Source organism: Lissotriton vulgaris, chromosome 2_1 (genome assembly GCF_964263255.1).
Source record: "Lissotriton vulgaris chromosome 2_1, aLisVul1.2, whole genome shotgun sequence".
NCBI classification, from domain to species: Eukaryota; Metazoa; Chordata; class Amphibia; order Caudata; family Salamandridae; genus Lissotriton; species Lissotriton vulgaris.
Window position 1 is genome coordinate 76,417,139 of NC_141687.1, and position 25,269 is coordinate 76,442,407.

Below are 25,269 nucleotides of genomic sequence, written 5' to 3' on the forward strand. Positions count from 1 at the left end.
CACTCACCTGGAGAGAGGAGAGTGGGTAAGAGTAAGGCTAGCCACCTTACAAAGGAAAGGAGACAGCAAGTATAGCAAGCCTATGCATGTCAAGGAAGTATATGATCGAGCGGCTCTGCTCAGCGATGGAAACGTGTGGTCGCAGGACCGCATGGCCAGGTGCAACAAGATAGTGAGGTGGGGACGGCGGTCCTCGGAAGGTGTAGACATGGATGACGTGATTGTGGAAGATAGGTTCAGCGGAAGTGAGCAAGAAGATGGAGCAAGTGCAAGGGAAGTGCAAGAAGGTGAAGAAGAGAGCGAGACCCCGAGAGCGGAGATGGATGTGTTGGGAGGTAATATGAACGACGAAGGAGCAATGAGCGGAGGAGCAGAAGATACGGAAACGCAGGGTCAAGGGGCTCGAGAGAACATTGGCAAGGTGACCAGGAGGGGAAGACAAATTGTAAGGCCTGCCCGATTTCGAGACTTTGAACTAGACGGCGAACTGTAAGTGACTGATCTTGGGTTTGGTAAAAGGGGGAGATATGTAGCATTCTAGTTGTTCTACGTCACGTTGACGTGACGCACGGCGGCCATGTTGGCGCCGGGGGTGCGCGCGCATCATTAGCGCGCCGGGCATTCAACGGAGCAGAGCGCCGGCCGGCGCTCCTCGGACATACTTGTTTAATAATTAAATAAATAAGCTTAGCGCCTCAACCACCGCCTACGAGTCATTATTGGGTAACATTACAATCCCCTCTTGGACTTGCAACCCATCAGGTATTGTAATGGTCAGGGCCCTAGGCCCCCATGCAATGCAATCACGACACAGACACATAGTGGTATAGCCTAGAACTGGCCCAGGGCATGTGTGCCTGGCCCCTTTTTTTCGCGGAGTCACGTGACACGTGACACCTGTAATGGATGGGTGTGGGGTGAGTGTGGATGCCAGCACTGGAGGACTGTCTGGTGGAAACACATTAGTTTATAAACACTAGACCGTGACCAGCCAGTCACTACATCCCTCCCAAGCTTTATTAAATTTGAACAACAAGTCCAACCTGTGGGAGAGAACAAAATAATAAAGCCAAAACTCTGTTGAGTCTATACAGGTTGCTTGCAGAGGTGGAGAAGTGTGGCTCACTGGTTAGAGGAGGCAGACCTGGAAGCAGAGGTCAGCCCGGGACCAGGGTTCAATTCCCAGCTCGGCGGGGTCTTGAGTCCTAAAATGTCCATGGACTCGACAATTCTCGCTCCGGTGCCTACTCGATTCACGGGTTCACACTCTGCGACTCTGGGCAATAGCTTGCTTAATCTCCACAACGGCCCCTCGCGGCGGGATGCCTGGCTTTCACCTTGCGAATACACTGCCGGGGTTATCTCACAGGGGAATACCAGGACGGGTTCCCTAAGCAAGCGCTTAGAAACCGCTCGGTGATTTGCGCTATATAAATTCCTGTACATTTACATTTACATTTGCAGGACGGGAATAGGGGAAGCTGGGAGCACCCGGCATCACGGCCTGCCTCCGTAAGTTCACCAGACTACTCGGGCACGGATGGCAGTGTAGATAAAGTCTGGACTTCTCTATCGGCAGTCCATGTTGTTACGATTCACCTGGACACGGTGGGTCCTGTCCCACCTGGTCTCAGTGGGTGGAAATCTGTTACCAAAGTTCACTTGATGGTGCATATGGAGCAGTGGTGGAGTCTGCTGCTGATATTTCGTCAAAGGCTCAATGGATAGCAGGCAAGAGTGGTTGTTTCAGGGTTTGTTTACTCTTGCCATCCAAACTCTGGTGCACCAGCATCTACAGGATGGTCTTTGGGTGACCCAGTCTCCATATGCGCTCTCCCTGCTTCCTGATACCTGTTGTGGAGCGGCTGCAGATGCATCTCTCTTGACGGATTCCCCTCACAGGAATCCCTTGAGGCCCTTTCCCCTGGATTGCCACAGGACAGCATGGGCTGTGGGGGCATCTCTTTGGCCATGTCAAGGGATCACTGACGAACTCCCAACAGGGCCATGTCCAAGCCTCTTGTGCAATCCCAAGGGTCGATGGTACAATGGTCGATAGTGCTCTCTTCAGCAGGTGTCAGGTTCACCTGGCTCACAGATGGTTTCTGGATGGCCAGCCTCATACCATGCCAGGGATGCCTTGTTCTTCTCCAGATGTTTCGACAAAGTATTGCTCCGGTGCTCCTGAGGTGCTTCAATTTATGGCAATCTATTGTGATGACGTTGATCTTCTGGGTGATTGGTCTATCATCACGTTTTCCCTTCTTGGTGTTCTTCTGGGTGACTGGTCTATCATCACTATTCCCTTCTACCTCTTTCTTTCAATTTTGTCTTTCTTAACATGGTACTGTGACTTCTTGCCACACTCTTCCCCGTGACTCTTCTGACCAGGTCTCTCCCTGTGACGTGCACTTCCCTGGTTGCGTCCTGTTCATAGAACCGTCCCTCTCATTGGACTTGATGTCATGGACCTCTCACAGGTTCTATTCCTCCTCATTGACCTCTCATTGGTTTCGTCCCTTCTTCCGGGATCCTCTTGATGTTCTGCTCCAGACTGGAGGGACACTTTCTTTCCTTCCTCTTCCTTTCTTCACTCAACAGCATCTCACGCGCGCCTCGAGGCTGCACCATCGTAGCGCATGCTCCTGCCTCCATTCAGGCATGCTTCGCAGGGTCTCTTCCTCATAGGGCTCTCTCACCCCCGGACTCCTGCCCACCCTGTCCGATCTCCAGATGCGACTCTCTGCGCATCTCTGATCCTGTGCTCTCAGACTGTCTCTTCCTGGGTGCTCTCCACTGGCGCCTTGCGCACACAGTCCTTTCTCCTGCAGTGGTGGCCTTTACCACTGGGGGTCGCATTCAGCACTCCTCATGAATGCGGTGGCGGTACTCAACTGCTGGGAAGTTCACAACTCTCACCTCTCTCTTATGAGGGTTTTTATTTTACATGTTGACGTGGCCTCTTCCCTCAGGCCAACACTCTTGTGGCATTCTCCTTCCTCCCACGACAGTCGTCTCACATGGGGAGGCGTATGGCACACTCTTGCCCAGTCTCTTTAATGGTTAATGCCCCCGGGTACTGTCTCCACTTCAGTTCTGGGTCAAAGCATCCCTCTTCAAGCTGCAGGCAGTTTCCTCTGTTGAAGGGATACTTGATTGCTGCAGTGACCACCCATGGCCATGTGGCGTCGCTGCAGTGTCTTCATAAGCACCAGAAGCTTTTATCCTTGCGGTCTATTCATGGCTCACTCGCTGAGAGGGGATGCTGCTCTCCAGGCAGGTAGACTACGGTGACAGGGTCTTTGCAGGCTGCCACCTCACTTCATCCAGGTTCACTTCCCACACTGGCTGTGGGCCGCAGCAGCCTGGTCTGCTTCTTGCAATTCTGGTCTGCCAGCAACAAGGCGCCTCACGACCAATTCCAGCTGCACCACTCTACCCTCACTTTCAATCATCACCACTATAACCAACCCCATTACCACCATTGCCAGTACTGCTAGCACCGCCACACCCATTGCCAGGACCATTCTTAATATTAACACCACCATTGCCAACAGGACCAGTACCACAACCATTACCATCACTATTGCCACAATTATCACCACACCGTTCCTTCCTCCACCATCTCCACCACAGTCATCATCACTATCGTCATCATTATTATCAAAACCGCCACTACTATCACCACAGCTACTAATACCCCCATCACTACCAGTAGTACCCCACCACCAACACTACCATCACTATCAGGACTATTACCAATTTCACCCTCACTACCACCATCTACATCACCACTACTAATACATCTACCACCAGTACTACTACCTCCATATTTGCCTGCGCCACTGTTACAATCACCATTACCACCATTTAACTCTCTATCATTAGCCCCACCATTACCATATTATATTTACTACCAACACCACCATTACCAACACTACTATTACCATCAACACCATTACCACAATCAACCATACCACCACCACTATTGTCACTACCACCAGAATTACCATTACTACCACCATAACCGCCACCACCATTGCCACCACTACAAAAATACCGCTACTCTCACCACTCTCCTCAACATTATCACTATAACGAACATCACTACTACGACCACAGCTGCCACCATCGTTGCGAATAGCAGCACCATCACCACAAACACTACTAATATCAAAATCACCTTCGGTACCACCTCTACTGTCATCAAAATTGCATACAATACCACAACTATCACTACTACTCCTATCAGTATTATCACTACAAACCATATCAGCACTAACACCAGCATTACTATGATCATAACTACCATTGTCACAACTACCGCTCTTGACACCACTGTCACCACAGCTGTTATCACGAGTGCCACCATCAGCAGCACCACTACAGTCATCACTACCAACACTGCTGCAACCACCACTGATACCGCATTCATTGCTATCACCAGCATTATGACTGTGATCACCGACACCCTCACCATCATCATCACTATCACCACCACCACCATCAATAGCACCGCCACTACCAGCGTAACTACACCTACTATCTTCACCAGCACTACTACGACCACCATCGCCACTACTGCCACTATCATTCCATGGCACACCCTGCCCTAAAAACCCAGCTGTGAACCTCCTGCCCAGGGAGGCTCGATGGACCCAGAGACCAAACTAGTTCCCCATTCTTGCTCCTGCCCCATCTATGATCATTTATCATGTGTCAAGGATTGATATTCTTGATAGCACTAGTTTTGACTTTTTTCTTTCGCAGGTAAGGCCTGCCGTGTCCTTAAGGGGAGGCCACTCCATGTACTTTGCAGGGGGGCACCCTCAAGTTGTGTTACGCTAGTGGCTCAAAGATGGCATCGAGTTCAGTGTACATTTGGGAAGCCGACTGAAAAAATGCCAACAATTTGAGAGAGAAAAGAACTGGAAACGAAACCAATGTCAATATTTCAGATGTGCAGAATACCTGAACAGGAGAACGGAATGCAGACCAGAAGTCAAGCGTCCGGAACGAGCCATGAGCCGGCACTAACAAGCATACTTGCGATGCTCTGAACACTGACCAATGCCTGCTTCAATACTATTCACCAAGATCATGTTCTTGAAGGAAAAAAGTGAAACAGGAAGCAGGCATTTCTCATTAAACCTTTGCCCGCATATGTAAAAACTTCCTGTTTTCCAAAACCAATAAAGAAAACTGCCTGGATTAGATTGGATTCTAATGGTTCAGATGAAGAAGAAAACTCTGGGCCATATTTTCAAGACTGGGCGATACATTATCGCTGACTTTATCAGCTGGAAACTGCCGGTTAAGCGGTGATAATGGGCTTGATAATATGCCCTTGTGAATTCCCATAGAAGCCCAGGTTAACACCAGAACCTGGGCTTCTATGGGAATTCACAAGGGCATAGTATCAAGCCCATTATCGCCGCTTTAGCTGCAGTTTCCTGCCGATAAACGCGGCGATAATGTATCCCCTTTTCTTGGTAATATGGCCCTGTGACGCCTAAGGGCTTTCCAAAGACTAGACTATAGACTTCCCATAAAATGTGGCAGAGCATATGTCACCGATGCGCTCCTCCCATTGCACAGCAACCCTGCCGTTGCGCAGCACGGCCGACGCAGCCGGACATGAGACTCTGCGGCATCAGTTGTCAGTAGCGGCTGCTACCGAAAGGGGGTGGTGGGGAGGGTGTGAGTAGGCGGGGGGGGTTAAAAAAACTAAAAAAAAGCACTAACCTGGATACCATCGGACTTTTCTCTCCAGCACCAAGAAGCACACAGCCTCCCAGAATCCCTTAGCCAATCATGACACTGCGTTACAGCAGCGGTGTGATTGGTCTTAGCGCCATGATTCGGCTCTCAGACAGGGGCTCGGAGGCTGTGCATGTCTACTCCCAGGCTGTACAATGCACTCTGGTGGAGAACAAGCTAAATGCGCATGACAGTTTGGCCGGCCCAAGACGGGCGTCCAAACCGCAATGCACACTTAAGAGAGTGCAGCACCACTCCCCCCCCAGCTCCTCTGTAACATCCCAGTGGCGCCCCATACCAGCTGAGCCATGGAAAAAAAATGATAATAACAATGATAATAATAATCATTATTATCATTTTATTTTCCCTTTTGAACTGCTCAGTGAGCAGTGGGGGGATGCTCCTCCGCCTTAGTGCAGGAGCCGCTGCTGTCAGCTGGTGAGCAAGGACATCTCAGACAGCTTAACTGCCGGGTATGTGTTCTGCTGGGTATGTGTTCCCCCATGTGCCTGGTGAACTTTGCTCCACGACTGATGTGCATCTTCTGCCAGATGCACCCAGTGCATTCTCTGCCTCACAGAACCACAAAGATGCTGACCACTACTGCTGCCGACACCAGGCCACGACCTGTGTTAGACAATCTTGCTGAGCTGCATCCACTTCACAGGCCCCTCTGAACAATGCACAATGGATATCACCTGCTGCAGGCCCCGTTCCTGGCCTGCAAGCCCAACAAACTGCCACAACATGCAATAAGCCCAGAAGGGGGAGAACAGGCCAGAGTCAACAAAACGTCTGCCATCTTCCAGACAGTTTTTATCAACTGACACACTACTGCGGAGCCCCTGTGTGAGGCAGCCTCCACCACACGGGCTCAGCTGAACCCGCAGTTGATTTGCAGGGCACCCATGCCCTCAGCCATCACCAGAATACATAGGGGGTCATTATGATGTCGGGCGGATTGCCTGAGCCAGGCTGGCGGTAGCCACTGGCGGCCTGGCAAAGGCAATCCGCCCGACATCCACACTAGTTTTCCCATCCGCCATATTAGTATGGCGTTGGGACCTCGGCGGACGGAAAGACCGTCTGCCGCTTTTCCGCCCATGGTCGCCTTGCAGCCGGGGCGGAAAAGGAATAATATGGTGGCGGTGTCTATCAGACACCGCCAGCAATATTATGATGTTTGTATTTAGGTGCCTTTCCGCGGCGGCGATGCCGTCACGGAAAGGCATGCGGTCTTCACTCTGGGGGCCCCCTGCAGGCCCCCAGAGTGAAGGAGAGGTGGGGGTGCACACAGAGGGTACCTGTGGTACCCCCCTTCATTTGCATTTACAAAGCGGCAGGCACCGCGCGATGCCTGCCGCTTTGTAAATGCAAATGCTGAGATGCATTTTTAGCATTGTGGCGGGCGGTACAGAGAGCACCGCCCACCACAATGCTAAAAATACAGGATGTTCCCGCCACTGTGGCGGGCACATCCTAATACCCCCCACGGGACCCCCGCCCTTATGGTGGGCGGTCCCTATTACCACGAGGATGGCGGGCGGGCAAAGTCCGCCCGCCATCCTAATGACCCCCACAGTCTTTCAACGGTAGCTGCACTGTCCATTTCCCATCTCCAGTGTCCAGAGTAGGGGGTATCTCCCAGGCGCGCAACACCCATTGGACTCAAAGGGCTTCAGCCCCCCCGTCGTGTGTGCCAGCCCGGGATGAGACAGCTTCCCGGGCACACACACAGCCGCACCCAAGCACTTCACAGGTCTTTAAAAGATCATTTGCATGTTAATGAGGTTTGTTGTTGTTTCACCCGTTCTAAGAGTTCCTGCAGCTCCACTCTGCCTATTGTCTAAAGTTTCAGCCTCCCCCCCACCTACCCCCCGAAATGTGTTCTTAGCCCTCCTCAAAAACTTGGCTCTAGTTGCACCTCTGGTACCTCCCTACCTTGCTTTCTGCCTTGATCAGGCTACCTCCCCCTACTTTGCACTTCCTCTCTGCTGCTCTTATCCTCTCTTATGGCAGGGCACTCATTACTCTCGCATCTGATCCCTTTACTCTTGCCCGGCCTGACACCTCTATGTCGTTTCTCTGCCATCATTCTCCTCTTCCCAACCCTGCTAGATAGCATAGTGCTGTTGTGTGTGCTTGCAGTTATTATCAAGCTCTTCCCATGCATCCTTCTCGAAACCACAAGTTATTGCTCACCCTTGCACTTCCATGTAAAGCCATGCTTAGTTGGTGATGCAATGGGCCGGGTTATTTTATGTAATGTAATGTTATGTTTTGTTATGTTATGCAGATTTGTAGAGCACACTGTCACCTAGGGGTGTATCCTGGTGCTGTTTAGGTGGGAATCTACGCACACCTAGACCCAAGTGGGACTACTTGCAATGTCAGGTCTTCAGCTTCTTGCGGAAATCAAGGAGTGAGAAGGAGTCAACTTATGAGTAGCAGCAAGTCGTCCCATGCTTTAGGAGTGACATAGGAGAAGGCTAGACCACCACTTCCATATGAGTAGGACTCCAGACGAGAGGAGGTGTCAGTAAGGTTTTGTGGGAGGGATGGGCAGAAATGGAAGCTTGGAGGCCTGATATGGTTATCAATGTTTGCTTCTTTATTCACAGAATACATTGTTAGAGGTCCTTCTCTGTTTTTTTCATTGCTTGATTACTCACTATTCTTCTTTTTGTTTTAGGTCCCTCGTCTGTAGGCGGAAATTCCCAGGAGGCTTGAGATAAGAAAAAGGACGGTGAATATCTTGAGGTTGGTATGTTCTGACTGGGAGTTGGGATAGCGTTCTCCACCACACCAAGAGTGAAAAAAGATGGGGTTGCACACACTCCTTAGAGTCGGGTGCATGGTTAGAAGAGCAAGAGGTGGGTAGGTCTTGACCCTTTTTCTCCCACTCTCACTTAACTTTACCATAGAAATAAACAGTAGTGGAAATTCCACTTGTGGGCAAATCACCTTTGGGGACAGAGTTACAATAACATTAATGTATAGGAGAGAGTGTCCCGTGTTTAGCTCAATTGATCATATCCCTAAGCTTCTGCCTTTTTTTTGCCTGGGCCGTCATCAGCAGTGCCTCTGTACCAGATAAACTAAAAGAAAATGTGTGGTAATTTTTAGAATTGTATGAGGTAACCGTGATGCTGTGGAATTGCATCACAGTTAAAGTTCCAATTGTAACCAGTATTTAATTGTACAGCTGAAGGTTGCTGCATGCAAATCTGTACTCCATTAAAGATACTTCAATAATTAAACTGGAGCTTCCTGCGTGGATTACTACATATTTTGGCGACGAGGATGGGATCTGCGTGAGCTCCTAAAGAAGCAGTTACTATCCTGGCATAGGAAATGTAATGGAACTGTAATTTTCAACCTTAATTCCATGAGTGTTTAACTGTATGTAGCATCTTTACGAGGTTTGGCTGTTACTTGTGAATTTCAAGGTTTGTGTGATTCCTTGATAAGGGATCAAATTGTAAGATGCACAAACAATAAAAGGGTCAAGCAAAAGCTGCTATCAAAGGATCCTACTTTAGAACAAGCTATTCAAATTGCTAGGGGTATGGAAAATACTGATCTTTGGATCAAGGAAATTGATAAGGGTGTAACTGAAAATGCAATGGTAGTTATGGGAAAAGAAGTTCCTGCTGATGTCAAGGAGGTAAAAAGAGAAGTATTTAATAAAATGTACAATGTATTCAGTGCAACAAGTTCGTGTTGGCGAGTTGTGCGAGTGACAAGGTTTTGGCACTAACGGGCCAGCTCGTAGTCGGGAAGAGCCCAAGAACATCAATTCAAGTCCACTGAGGCCACACCACGGGTCCAGGGTACAACTCTGTAAATATCCAAAAAATTGTTCTGTGGTATGCACACCTTCAACATGACGTGGCTATCCACATCCAAAGTTTTTTTGTTTTTTTATATTTTCTTTATTTAATCTTTAAAGTGCATCCACAGATTAACCTTAAATACCACAACAATCAATTATAAATAAATACAGTGAATTAAAGATACATGTAATTAAAACAATCGAAAACTTGATTAAAGCAAGCAAAATACATTGTAGTGAACACAAATAGGCTAATTTATATCAAGAAAGCAACCAAAAACCTAATTAAATGATACCAAATATTCACGGTGGGAGGGTGTAAAAAAAGTTAAGTGCTTTTTGTGCATTACTACAGAATACCTCAAAATCAAAGGATAGAAAAAAAATCCTGCAGATAAAAAAGGTCAGGACAGAATACAAAGCACATGATTCAAATGATGATTAACAACTCCTCAATATTGACAGCAGGGATGTGGGGAGACCCCATCCTCTTGATCGGGGAACATTGTTTACAACGCGGTTTTTACACCGCAGTGCTTTTACCCCGCAGCTATTACAACGCAAGTCGTTACTACGACTTGCGCTGGATGGCGATGTGGGATAAGGAATCTTGCAATTTTATATTCCAACACCTTCCCTACTGTTACAGGGACTGGTGTTGGAATATAAAATTATAAGATTCCTAAATCCACGTCCTACAACGCAAGTCGTTGTAACGACTTGCGTTGTAAGACTTGCGTGGTAAAGGCATGCGTTGTTACAACATGCGTTGTAACAACGTACATCCCTCTTGATCCACACATTACCACCCCAGGGCATCTGGTAAACCTGAATTTCATGAAAAATCTATGCCCAAGAGGACAAATGATGGACTTTAAATACAATTGCATGTCACCACTTATTGCGAACATAAAGCCCAGCTGTTATCTTATTTTTAAACAATGTTGCAATTCAAGCTGGAAACTTCCATTTCTAACATGCTTTTTTAAGTGACACTTTAAGGCACTATTATGTAGACACAATAACACTGCATCATTATTTAAGGGAAACTGTGGTATACAATAGGAGTAAACAGCCCCAAAAGTGTAAATCTTTTTATTGTCCCACGCAGGTTCCTACCAAGTTAAATTTTTCAATGCATTTTTGGGACTCCTGAATAATTATTGAAAATATTAAATTATTTGGCAGGAGCCATGGAAGATAATATCCATCAAGCCCAGTTCAAGACAGATCATGTCAGTAGAACTGGGGGAGCACACACCAAGGTAGCTCTTCAATGAAACAGATTCAATATTGGAGATAAACGAAGAAAGCGACCTTGCTTCTATTCCATATAAAGCAACAGGATATGGCGGTCGACAGAAAAAAATCACAACAAGGCCACAAAGTGCACACAGCAAAGTAGCCATGGCCCCAAAAACACAGAACAACCCCAATGACAAAACCACATTGCAACTACAAAAATACAAATCCCAGGAAAACCCACACAACACACCTGACAGCAATACCCCATTTGGACACACCCACACAGCTGAGCATAAAACCACCCCCTTCCCTGACCACAATCCTTTGCATAACCCCAGCACTGAAGGGCCCAACACTAGAGTACAAAGGAGAGGCAAGCAACAAACCATCACTATTCACACCACACACAGCACCACCTAAAAACCTGCACCTCTAACCCCTCAGAACCTCACCCACCATACACATCACCCCCCTCACACACCTGCACCTCTGACCCCTATGCACATCACACACCATGGTACCACAGAAAATGCCCAAATACACAGAGAGTGAGTTGACAGTCATGGTAATCAGAGTGGAACCACACTGTTTGGTAACCTGGTCCAACAGACACAATTAGCCACAAGAAATCAAATGTGGGTAAGGATAGTTGGCAAGGTGAATGCAGTAGGGACCACCCCGCGCAACAGACAGGAAATCATGAAGCGGTGGCATGACCTGAAGAGTGTAGTCAAAAAGAAGAGGAGCAAGAACCGTGAGCTGGCTCAGGGGACTGGCGCTGGTCCTCCCATCCTACCAAGACCATTCACTGCATGGGAGGAGAAGGTGATTGGCAAACTGCATCCAGAGAGTCTATGACCCCCACCCACCCAGAAGCATGCGCCAGACATTGTAGTCCAACTATCAAACTCACAGGTAGTTAGCCATCTTCACAGGGAAGGGGCTTTGGGGGTGGGAGGCTTGCACACCAACACCCACCATTCCCTCTGTCCCATACCTCTGCAGGATGGTGCACTTCCCCACCCAGGAGCAGTTGAAAGCAATTGTATCACCACAAACAAACTAACAGGTAGGTAGCCATCTTCCCTGGGGTAGGAGGCCTGCACTACAGCTCCCACCATGCCCCCTGTCCCACACCTGAGCAGAATATAGCACTCCACACCAACCCAGAAGCAGTTGGAAGCCATTGTACCACCACAAACAAACTTACAGGTAGGTAGCTATCTTCCCTGGGGGGGGCTGTCTGGGGGTGGGAGGCTTGCAATACTACTCCCAGCATGCTCCCTGGTTCCCCGGCTGAGCAGGATGGAGCATTCCCCCAGCCAGGAGCAGGTGGAAGCCATTGTATTACCACAAACACACTTTCAGGTAGGTAGCCATCTTCCCTGGGAGGGCTGTGTGGAAGTAGGAGGCCTGCACTACAACTCCCACCATGCTCCCTGTCCCACGCCTGAGCAGGATATAGCACTCCACACCAACCCAGAAGCAGTTGGAAGCCATTGTATCACCACAAACAAACTTACAGGTAGGTAGCCATCTTCCCAGGTTGTGCTGTTTGGGGGTGGGAGGCCTGCAATACTACTCCCACCATGCCCCATGTCCCACACCTGAGCAGGATGTAGCACTCCACACCAACCCAGATGCACGTGCCAGCTATTGTAGTACAACAACCAAACTCACAGGTAGGTGGCCATCTTCACAGGGAGGGGGGGATTTGGGTGTGATGCCTGCACTACTACTGCCACCATGCCCCCTTGTACCACAACTCATCTAGATGGAGCACTCCCTCCAAACCAGAGGCACATGTCAGTCATTGCATTGTCCACTTCAAAATAACAGGTAGCTAGATAGGAAGCCTCCAGCACGCACACACAGATGTGTCACAAATGCAACACAAATGTGAAAACAGAACAGGTAAGTAGCCAGGTCATACACCCAGCCATTACTCTCAAAAAGCATGGTACCATATGACAACACCAACCCATTCATCGCACAAGAATACACGCAGATCTTATTGCCACACACAGTGTGCAGACAGCTAAGCGAATGTAACTTTCACAGCAACCAAAGTGTGACACACCAATTCACATGTAGAAGAAAGTCTGTGCACAATCATGCACAGCACTGAATGCCATGTGAAAGTGCCATGGGGCCAGGGCAGCCAGGTCCACATGATGACAAAGAAAGCAGTGTTGCTGGTCCAAATTCAGATATGCACATGACATGACAAAGGTATGCATGAGATGACAATGGACAGTTCATGCTCAGATGTAACGTCTGCCAGAGCAGAGTAATCAACAAAGAGGATTTACCGAAAATATCTGTTGTGCTAATCGTTAGATGACAACGTGTCTAAGCGTGGGTGTAAAATCCGTTTCGCAGGCGAATTTGCGGATTTTTGACGATTTCGCGAATCGCGTGAATTTACTCAATAATCCGCAAATTCGCAAGCTACGAATTATTTTGCTTGGTCGCGCTTGAAAAATACAATATCGCGCGCGCGGCGTTGTCTTGCCGTGATTCTGAGTCCGCCGAGTTGTTTTTCTTCAGGTTTTGCGTGTGCGGTGCCATTTTTGATCTTGCTGCGTGATCGCGCGAGAGTTTTTCGAACGCAATTACGTTATCGCGGCTTGCCATCTTGCACGACGAGAGTTTGACAATGCGAGTACGTCATAAAAGCCCGCGATGGCGCACACCTGACTTCCAGCGGGCAATTTCAACAGCTCACGTTCCCGAAATTGCAAAAATTCCAATTCTACACAAGAAATCCACGGCAGGAAGCATGAACCTTGTGAAAATTATGATTTTGATCAGAATAACTCCTCAGATTGACATTTGACTGCACGTTTTGGTGCAGGAGTCAATTTTTTGGGGTGGGGTGGGAGGAAGGAATTGCCTCAGAGTCTCCAACTTCCTGTTCCTGTCCAGCAGGCTCCTCCCAGTGCTTTGTGCATGTACTGGTCACTTTTCATTTGGCTGTTGAGCTGGAAGGATTACTTTCTGTAACTGCTGCTGGATTTGTATTTGAGGAGTTTTTGGACTTTGGAGTTTGGATCACTTTTGGACTTGAGATTTTACAAGTAAGTTGGTGTTGTTTGTTTGGGGCATTGCAGTTGAGGCAACTGCAGTTCTAAAACATTTTTCACAACTTTAACAAAATATATTTTGTGGTGGGTAGCCACAGTATCCTGTAGGCCCAGGGTTAGTCATGGGTGCATGATACAACTGTTTCTGTGATTTGTTTTTTTAACTTAATTCTCATTTATGTCATGGAATTTTAGCTCACTGTTATATGTTGATATTTTTTTAAATTTTGGGGTGCCTGTAAAGCCTCACTAGCCAGTAGGCCCAGGTGTAGTGAGTGGTGCATGGGCCTAGTCTTGGGGTGTCTTGAATTTAAACATCATTGAGGGCATGGATGGCATGGGATTGTGGTGATTTTTGAGTCTTTATCAACTTTTTGGGGTGGTGTTGGGGCCTGGCCATGTGGGTGTGGGGCATTTTGAGGCCTGGTACAGGCAGGGACTGGCCATGTGGTGGGGGTCAAGGGGCTATTTTTAAGCTAGGCAGTGTGCTCAGGCCTGCACCCAGTTTGCCTTGCTTTCAACCATTATGCCCAAGGGGTACTCAGTGGTGCATGGGTCTAGTCTTTCTCTGGGGTGTCTTGAATTTAAACATCACTGAGGGCATGGATGGCATGGGATTGTGGTGATTTTTGAGTGTTTTTCGACTTTTTGGGGTGGTGTTGGGGCCTGGCCATGTGGGTGGGGGCCATCTTGAGGCCTGGTACAGGCAGGGCCTGGCTATGTGGTGGGGGCCAAGGGGCCATTTTTAAGCCAGGCAGTGTGCTCAGGCCTGCACCCACTTTTCCTTGCTTTCAACCATTATGCCCAGGGCTACTCAGTGGTGCATGGGCCTAGTATTTCTCTGGGGTGTCTTGAATTTAAACATCATTGAGGGCATGGATGGCATGGGATTTTGGTTATCTTTGAGTGTTTTTCGACTTTTTGGGGTGGTGTTGGGGCCTGGCCATGTGGGTGGGGGCCATCTTGAGGCCTGGTACAGGCAGGGCCTGGCCATGTGGTGGGGGTCAAAGGGTCATTTTTAAGCCAGGCTGTGTGCTCAGGCCTGCACCCACTTTGCCTTGCTTTCAACCATTATGCCCAGGGCTACTCAGTGGTGTATGGGCTTAGTCTTTCTCTGGGGTGTCTTGAATTTAAACATCATTGAGGGCATGGATGGCATGGGATTGTGGTGATTTTTGAGTGTTTTTCGACTTTTTGGGGTGTATAACTGATGTTCCTCTGGCTTCCGTTGCTTTTATGTGCACAAGAGAACCACCAGTGTCAGGAAGAAGTCCTGCAGCGGTGTGTGCAGCACAACGTCACGTGACGTCACGTGTGGCCACAGACAAGACAACTCTGCAACTCGTGCAACTGCGGCCTGCTGTCTGACATCTCAAGAAGATGGCCCCAAAGAAAGTTGGCCGTAGCGCCTCAGCGAAAAAAGTTGATAGTGCCACTGCCAGTAAGAAGGAGCAGAAGAAGCAAGTGGCACCACCGAATCCTTTTTTGGGAAAAAAAACTACGCCTGCAGCAGCAGCGGTGTCCGCCGGGGACCAAGCTGAAAGCAGCACCTCCGCTTCATTGGGCTCAGTGCCACCACGCCAAGTTAGGTCCAAGACCACCATGAGTGCTGCTGCGGCAGCCACTTTGGTTGTTGAATCACCATCGACCAGTGATCTTGGCTCATCACAAGAAAGTACAATCCAATCAACGCCGGGTGTAACTCAGCTGACGAGTGTTCAACAACCACAGCCACAAACACAGGTGCAAGTAGTTCAAGCGCAAGTACATGGGCAAGGAGAGGCACAAGTACAGCCGCAAGGAGAGGCGCAAGTAGAGGTGCAAGTACAGCCGCAAGGAGATCCGCAATGAGAGGCGCATGGAGAGGTGTGACTAGAGGTTCATGGAGCGGCACAACTGCCTACAACGCTTGTTCCTCCAGAAGTAGGGGCACATCAGGAAATTGCTATTCAAGAGGAGGTATCACCCGAGGTAGCCACTCCTCCTGATAATGATTCATTGTCTTCCAGATCCCCAGCAAGAAAAAGGTCAAGGAGGGCTACTACTACTACAAGTTCTTCTTCAAGCCCCCTTCCTTCTGATGACCTAGATCCTGATTGGAAGCCACAAATGCAGTCTGAGAGTGAGGCACGCCATGATGAGTCAACAAAGGTAGCTAAGCCTAAAAGGAAGGCTCCAGCAAAGCTTCGACTTATGGCTGATGACGACGAACAAGAAGCGGTGTCTTCTGCTGCTGATGAACAGTCTGACGATGACCCAGTCATCACAGTCATCACTCCAGCCCCAGCAGGCATGCAGCAGACAGACATTTTAACCCTAGCCCGAATGGCTGCTGAGCGGGATATGGGCGGCGTGGCACTGGCACCATCACCGTTAACTACAACACCAACACAACCTACAGCTTCCATCTTTTTTAGTCAGAAGGGCCGGCATGGACCTCCATCCAGCTCGACCTCAAGTAGTGGTGCTGTAAGTGAACAACAGAAACAAATTCAGCCACGCCCATCCTCCACTTCATCTGGCATTGAAAGTCAAAGTAGCACCTCCACCACCAGCAGACATCACCCGTCCCCAGTTTGGGACTTCTTTACTGTTAGCGCAAAGGCGGAAAACATGGTCGTTTGTTCGATTTGTAAAGTATTAGTTAGTCGGGGTAAGCTTGGTACCAACTATGGTACCGGAGGCCAGAGAGGTCATCTCAAACAACACCACCATATCTAGTGGGAAGCACACATGAGGAAGATCGAGGAAGGCAAAAGAAAAAGAAATCCAAATGTATCCCTTGATATTGCATCTGAAGATGACGAGAATCTGATCGTGCAGGGGGGAAGTAAAGAAGCAACAGACATTTTTTCTGGTACACCCAGTTCTGCTGGCAGCAGCACTGCAGTGGTATCACCCTCTACCCCTGCAACATTTATGAGACACACTAAGAGTGTTGTAGAGACACCAATGCGAAAAACTACATCAATGGGCCTAACTGGTTTGAAGACGTCATCATCATCATCATCACGTAAAATGATCCAGCCCACCATTAGCGGAATGTTCTGGTCGGTGGCGCCATTTGAACGCAACCACCCAACGGTACGTCTGTATAACGCAAAGCTGGCTAAAATGCTAGCGCTGGACCTTCTCCCTTTTTCTTTCGTGAAGGGGTGGGGTTTCTAGAATTAGTGGCAACAGTCTGCCCTAAATGGAAAGTTCCTAGCCGGTCCTATTTTGCCAGAGTTGCGGTTCCAGCACTACATCAAGATGTGCTGGAGGTGATTGGGGCAGCTTTGCAGAAGAGTGCTGTTCACACTATCCACTTGACAACAGACATGTGGACCAGTTGCCAAGCCCTTGATTACATGTGCATCACTGCACACTGGGTGAGTTTAACAGTAAGGTCTCTGAATGGCTGAAACCAAGAAATCGCATGGTTGGTTATGTTTCCACGGATAATGGCAGTAATATAGTTAAGACCATGCAGGACGGTGAATATTTCAGAGTGCCGTGTTTGGCGCACTGTATAAACCTGGTTATTTAAAATTTCTTGAAAACTGAAAACCAAGTCAAGAAGTTACTGTCTACCTGCCGAAGAATCTGCACACATTTCAGCCATTCTTTTAAGGCCCGGAAGCAGTTGAGGAGCATTCAACATGTACGTAAAGTGCCAGTCAAAGGACTCATCCAGGAGGTGGCAACACGTTGGAACTCAACCTTTTACATACTTGAGCGTCTGTTTGAGCAGTGCATATCTACGCAGATACCCCACAGAGAACAATCAGGTATTCCGCCTCAGATCTTCTGGCCTTGAAACCAGCCCACCCACCATATTGCATCAATGATAAATGGCCACTCCCAGAAGGCCCTTTTTCCTGCAATAAATGTCACTTTCAAGCCAACCACCTAATTCACTCAGAACCCACGATCTCAGAGGCACGCAAACTAAAAAATGGACAACAATGCCTATTACTGAATGTACGCTCAATGCCCAAACATCAACTTCAGATATGGGATTTACTCCACACATCTCAGCCAGATCTGTGTTTCCTCACGGAAACGTGGCTCAAACCCCATACAACCCCCACTATTACGCTAGGAATTCCTACGGGGTACAGGTTTTTAAACATGGATCGACCCATTAAGACAGGAGGTGGATTGGCTATCATATATAAGGAACATCTGAAAGTCACCATACTAGAGAAAAAAAATGTAGTCCCACACTAGAAATTATAACCTTCAGAATCAATCTCTCTACTAAAATAGCCAAGAAAGGAGCACTTCAAAGTCAAAGTCAAAATATCTTTATTCGGGTTCCAAATGTGAAAACCATAAAAGTACATAAAAACAATAAAAAATATTAAAAATCATTTTTCATTCATTGTAAACAAGTTATTAAAGACTGTTACACATCATTACAGGTTCGTGCGGTGCCTAATACAGAGTTTTAGATATTGAGCCACAGATTTTGTCATCAACGAATTTTCCAAAAATTGCAGAGCTAAATAGGCAGGGCGACATCTACGGATGTTCATGACTTTTAGTAGTGGTAATATCCACCTCCTGCGTAATTGCATATAAAATTTGCAAAAAAATATGACATGGATTGTAGACTGTGAGGACATAGAGTCACACGGACACACTGCAGTGTTGTGAGTCCATACATTCTGAATGGGAAATAAAACCAGAAAATGGTATATGTTAAGCCTAAAACGAGTAAGGAGTAGCTTTTCATATTGCGATAAATCATATTGTAAATAAGGTTTCATAGTTGGGACCAACTGTATCATTAAACATTGTTGCACTGAGGGTTTACCTATTTCACATAACAATCGGATTTCAGATAAATGTGACAGGCACAGTGTTTTTAGGTCTTTTTTTGAAATGTCTGTTACGGATAATGGGTCTTCAAAGAAAGGAGCACTTATATATCGCCCACCTTGACCATGCGCAGGGTTTTCCCTTGCCCTCATGGAACTGCTAGCCCCTTACCTCAGAGCCAAAGAAGACTTTGTTCTCCTAGGAGACTTTAATATACATGCAGACAACCCAGAACTCACGGAAACAAAATCTCTGCTCGCAGATATGTCCACGATAGCTCTAGAACTCCAGAATTCCGGTCCAACTCATGAAGGGGGACACTTTTTAGATTTACTTTTCTCGAACTGCCCCACCGTTCCCTGTAAAATTACCTCTCAGTTGGATTGGACATACCACTATTTGATAGAATTTGACCTCCCTATACCAAATAAACGGCCATCCAAAATAACTCTTTTGCCAATATGGCGGCCAGTGGCACAAAGTCACAACAGAAGGACTGCAGAAGAGCTGGAAAAAACCCAAATTCCAGGAAACAGATAAGGTGGAAGACACACTAAATAAATTCAATGATTCCCTTATAGAGGCAATAGATAAGCTAGCCCCGTTGAAACTGCACAAACAATTTCCAACACACAAACAGGAGAAATGGTACACAGAGACACTGAGAACTGAGAAGCAAGGGTGTAGAAGACTAGAAAAAAAATGGAGGAGGTCACACCTTGAAGAGGATAGGAAAGCTTATCTAGAAGCTCAATCAAAATATTATAAAAACATCAGAAGGGCCCGCAAGGACAGTCTGGCCCAACAATTGATAGAGGCAGGAAACTCCTCAAAGGAATTATACTGGTGCTGAGTGTGCCCATTTTTCTATCAACATTGGGCAGACACAAACTCTATCAGGCCTTCTGATATATCGCCCCCCAGGGAGTGACTGTGCTTTCAGGAAAGCTCTTCCTGAGCTGGTCAGCTCTCTGTCTCTGTCCTCCTCCAACATTACCATCATCGGCGATCTCAACATACATTTTGATGCCACGGAGTTACAAGTGGTTAGAAGCCTGCTGGACGATCTTGAAGCAGTGCAACTATCCCAACTGGTTCGTCTCCCGACCCATGAGGGTGGTCATATTCTTGACCCGGTTTTTACTAATCTCCAACTGGTCGAGGTCTCTCCCCCTAGACTATGGGATGGAGTGATCACAATCTCATTGAGCTTTTTGTTACAATGGTAACGCGCGCTACCGGGAAGCCCGATAAAACATCTTTCAGGCGACCCTGGAAAAAGCTCAAATTGGAGGACTTCCACCGTGTCCTGGCCACCACTCCTCTGGTTCTTAAGGATGACGTTACAACTGGGTACAACATCTTCTGCGCTTGGATTATCCAAGCGCTTGACGTATTAATCCCTGCCAGCTGGAGTAGAAACCGTTCTTCTCAGTCTAACCCTTGGTACTCGGAGGCACTTAGGCGGATTAAAGCCACTTGCCGTCAAGCCGAAAGAGCATGGAGGAAGAACTATGACAGAGATCTAAAGGCATGCTACCTGACTAAGGTAAAGTTATATCATAGGGCTGTCTGCCGGGCTCGGGCTGACTACTATGCCAGAGAGTTCCAGGCGAGTTCCAATCCGTCCAAACTGGTATTTAAAGTCTTGAAGGAGCTCACAGCGAGCAGGCTTCCTGTCACGGAGATTTGCTCCCTTGCTCACTGTGAGTCGTTAGCTGGCTTCTTTGTGGAGAAAGTAAACAACATTTATCGTTCTTTTCCCAAAGTCGACCCTGACAGTACGAATTTTACATTGCGTACCTCACATTGCTTGGCTTTGCTTCCCATTCCATCGGAACTGGAGTTCAATCTCCTAGTGGCCAAGGTTAAGTCTGGCTCACCAGATGACCCTTTGAGACCGGCCCAGTTTTTGGACTCGGCGTCCATTTGCCTCCCACCGATTCGACAACTGGTGGATCAATCCCTTACCACCGGGCTAGTTCCACCTAGTTGGAAGGCGGCCTGTGTCATGCCCATCATAAAGAAGCCGGGGCTGGATCCAGTGAAGCCGGAGAGCTATCGACCCATCTCCCTTCTTCCATGGGTGACTAAGATCACAGAGGCTCATGTGAATAACATCTTATCGAAACATCTGACCTCTGCACAACTACTGGATGCCACACAGAATGGTTTTAGATCTGGGCACAGTACAGAGACGGCACTTCTATATATGGTTGAACATCTCCGCTCTGTACTGGATGCAGGTCAAACGGCGGCACTGGTCTTATTAGACCTGAGTGCCGCCTTTGACACTGTATCCCACACCATTCTTATCCGCAGACTTGGTGAGGCTGGCATATCGGGCAAGGCGTTGGATTGGTTCCAATCGTTCCTTTCGGAACGATCATTTCAGGTAGTAGTGCCACCGTTTAGATCTAAACCTCATGCCATCACTCAAGGAGTTCCGCAGGGTTCGGCGTTGAGCCCCACTCTCTTCAACTTATATGTTCAACCTTTGGCGGCGGTTGCGAAGAGCTGGGGTCTCACGATGGTATCATACGCCGATGATACCCAGTTGGCAGTGGTTCTTAATGGGGACTCTGACCAACTGGCATCAAACTTTGCGGATGGTTTGAGGGCCGTTGCTGGCTGGCTCACCTCCAACTGCTTACAGCTCAACGCCCTCAAAACTGAGGTGATGGTATTGGGAAAACATCCTGATCTGTGGGGTGCGAGCTGGTGGCCTAATGAGCTGGGACCCCCCCCTAGACCGGTCTCTGAACTTAAAAATCTTGGCGTCTGGTTGGACTCTAAACTAACCTTCTCGTGTCATACTAAGAAGGTGGCATCTACATGCTTCGGCATTCTTCGAGGTTTGAGGCCTATCCTCAAATTTTTTGATGCCTCCACTCGCCAGTAGGTGATTCAAGCCAGTGTGTCATCAAGGCTTGATTATGCGAGTTCACTGTTCCTGGGCGCTAATCAGGCGGAGGTCCTGCCACTCCAACGGGTTCAGAACGCAGCCGCCAGGGCTCTGGTAGGCCTACCACGTTTCTGTTCTGCCCGTAGTACAATCTCCAAATTACACTGGCTGCCTGTAATCAGACGCATAGATTTTAAGACTCTGTGCTTCGCGTTCAAAATCCTTAAAACAGGCACCCCTACCATCCTCCAGCACCTCCTGACTCTGTACACTCCCTTACACAGCCTTCGCTCGGCAGGTCAAAATTTAGCACTTGTCCCACGCTTCCAAAAATGCAGATTAGGTGGTCGTTCTTTCACTGTGCTGGCCTCTAAGCTTTGGAACGCGCTTCCTGTGCATATTCGATCTTTAGAAGATCTTCTTGTTTTTAGAAAAGCTGTTAAAACATATCTTTTCCCTCTGCCTTATTAAAATTTCCCTACTTTCTCTTTTTCTGTTAGTTATGTTACCTTCCCAGTTATAGCGCCGGGACGCCCCTTTGCTGGGGCAGCTGTGCGCTCAAAAAATCAATTAACATAACATAACATAACATACAAGATACTTGAATCCTTTGTAAAACCCACAGCATGTGTGAGCTCGGATGACTTCTCACTGCCACTATATAATGAGATATCCCTGTTTTTCGAGAGTAAAATTAATACTATACATGATAAAATCCTGAAAGCCACCAATATCAACTGTGGTAATCCTGCCCCCACTACACCGCAACAAAAGAAAGTATCTTTACTTTCTTTTCCCCCAGTCTCTAACACCGATCTCCCCCTCCTAACCAGCCACATAAAATCAGGCTCCCCTAATGACCTCATACCAGCCAAAATGATGGCTCCTCTAAACTCCTTCCTAGGCCCATCTATTCAAACCATTATAAACCAATCCCTTAGAGAAGGACAGGTACCATCTGAGTGGAAACAAGCAGTGGTAAATCCCATTTCGAAAAAATACCACACTTCCCTGGTCTGACCTATCTAACCTCAGACCCATCTCCCTCCTACCCTACCTCAAAAAACTCACTGAGAAACACCCACCTGTCGAAATACATCGAGGCAGCGGAGGGCCTAGACCTATCCCAATCTGGTTTTAGGCCCAATCACAGCACTGAATCAGCCCTCCTCTCCGTGACCGATAACATCAGGATGTCACTGGATAGCGGGGGGGCTCAGTGATTCTAGTGCTGTTAGATTTGTCCGCTGCCTTCGACATTGGTATCACATGAACTTCTTCTCGAAAGACTGAGTGACGTGGGGGTAGGAGGAACGGCTCTATCGTGGCTGCAAAGCTTTCTTTCTGGCCGTACCCAAGGTGTCAGGCTGGGCTCCCACTCTTCACCCTCAAGGGTGTTAACTAAGGGAGTGCCACAGGGCTCGTGCCTTAGCCCCACGCTTTTTAACATTTATGTGGCCCCCTTAGCAAATCTGATAAGATCTTATGGATTCTCTCCGGTGTCATACGCTGATGACACCCAGCTCTTGTTTCCCTTTCAAACCCTCACACCGGCAATTCAGTCAACCTTTGCGGAAGGGATGAGAGCAGTGGCGCATTGGATGGCTCAGAATTTCCTCCAATGCAATGTGTCCAAAACCCAGGTCATGCTGTTTGGGGGGGCGACTCTTCTATGGTCCCCAGAATGATGGCCCCTGGAGTTAGGCCCTGTCCCCAATCCCAAACCAATAGCAAAAAACCTTGGCGTCAAACTAGACCAGGCGCTCCTGCTCAAGGAGCACACCACTCAAGTGGCGGGTGCCTGCCTCCACGTGGTGGGGCTACTGCGACGCGTCTTTCCATTTCTGCCAGGTAATCACAGAAAAACACTCATACAAACCCTTATAATAAGCAGATTGGATTATTGCAACGGACTATACTTATCGGCAAATGAGGAACAGATGGATAAACTTCGGGTTGTCCAAAATACGGCAGCTAGACTGGCTCTCAATGCCCCTCCAGAACACCCTCCCGTCCTCTACTTCGCCAACTTCATTGGTTGCCAGTGAAGCAGCGTATCAAATTTAAAATTTGTAGTATGATACACAGATGCCTGTTTGGAACCAGCCCTAAATACCTAAAAGAAAAATTTGTCCTATACACCCCTGGACGTACTCTACGTTCAAGCAACCATCAGCTGCTACAGGTCCCAAAGATAAGAAGAGCCAGACAAGGCGGTCGAGCCCTGTCTTACAAAGGACATATCCTCTGGAACTCCCTGCCCACTGAACTGAAACAGATCAGCAATCTTGAACCCTTCAGGAAAAAACTCAAAACTTACCTCTTTACCCTGCCATAAATTTACAGCTTCAATCGTATAGTAAACTGTCCAGTATAAGCAACAGCGCAGAGATATACCTTCGGGAATTGACTCAGGCGCTTTATAAGCAAATAAATAAATAAATGGTAATCAATGACTATATCTTTACAGTAGGTACTATTGACCTGAGGCTAGAGTTGGAGGAATGGCAGCTAGTTAAAAGCCTGACAGACATGCTTCGTCCTTTTGAGGTCTTCGCGCGTGAAGTCAGCAGGGAGGACTGTTCTTTGAGCAAAGCTATCCCATTGTTGCGCATGCTAGAGCACCAACTGCAGGCGGTGTCTTCAACGTTGAGAGATGATGGTGGAAAGCATGCTGCATATCTGTTGGCGGAGAACTTATTAAGCTGCCTAGTTGCCATTGAAAGGCTTCAAAATATACATACAGAACAACATTACATTTGTGCCACTATTCTGGATCCACTGTACAAAAAGGCAGTGGCCAGGAAAGCATTCATTCCTTTTGATGAGGCAGATGTTTCAAAGTACAAACATTGGATAGCTGTGTCAGCCAGTCGGTTCGAAAAAGATCGGCAGAAAATTCAAGGAGCTGTCGGAAGTCCAACTGAATCAGCAGGCGATCCAGCATCAAGTTCCACTTCTGAATCTGTGGGCGAAGGGAGTAACTTTCCCTCACAGCCGTTAACGACACCAGCAGCAACCCTATCATCATCCTCACCTGAACCAGGCCCAGCCATAATATTGTCAGAAGCAGATTGGCTAACTCATCAAGGGTTTGTTTGTTCCAGTGGTGAGAAGGCCACAGATGGTACGCAAAGTGGAGCAACCGTGGAGAACCTTGAGTTGATGGTGCAGGCCTATCTGGATGAGCCAACACAGGTCTTTGTTCATACGAACCCATTGCTGTATTGGTACAGGAAAATGGCTCTATGGCCACTGATCAACAACCTGGCTCTAAATTATTTGTCTTGCCCACTCGCAAGCGTGTCTTCTGAACGTGCTTTCAGTGCTGCTGGTGCCATTGTAACTTCAAGAAGGTCCTGCCTCTCGGCCAAAAATTTGGAGAGGTTAACACTGATCAAGATGAATCAGCACTTGATACCACCAGATTACAAAGTACGTGAATGCACACAGGAAGAAGAGGACACCGATTTAGGTGACAGAAGTTCTTCTCTGTTACCTGACCTACTCCCGTCTCAATGCATTGAGTTGGAGGATGAGCTCTACTTCCCTGACACCGAGCCCTGAAAATGACTTCCTTTTTTTCGTCCTTATTCACTTTTATTCATGTGTGTCTTTCTTTGTTTTGCAAC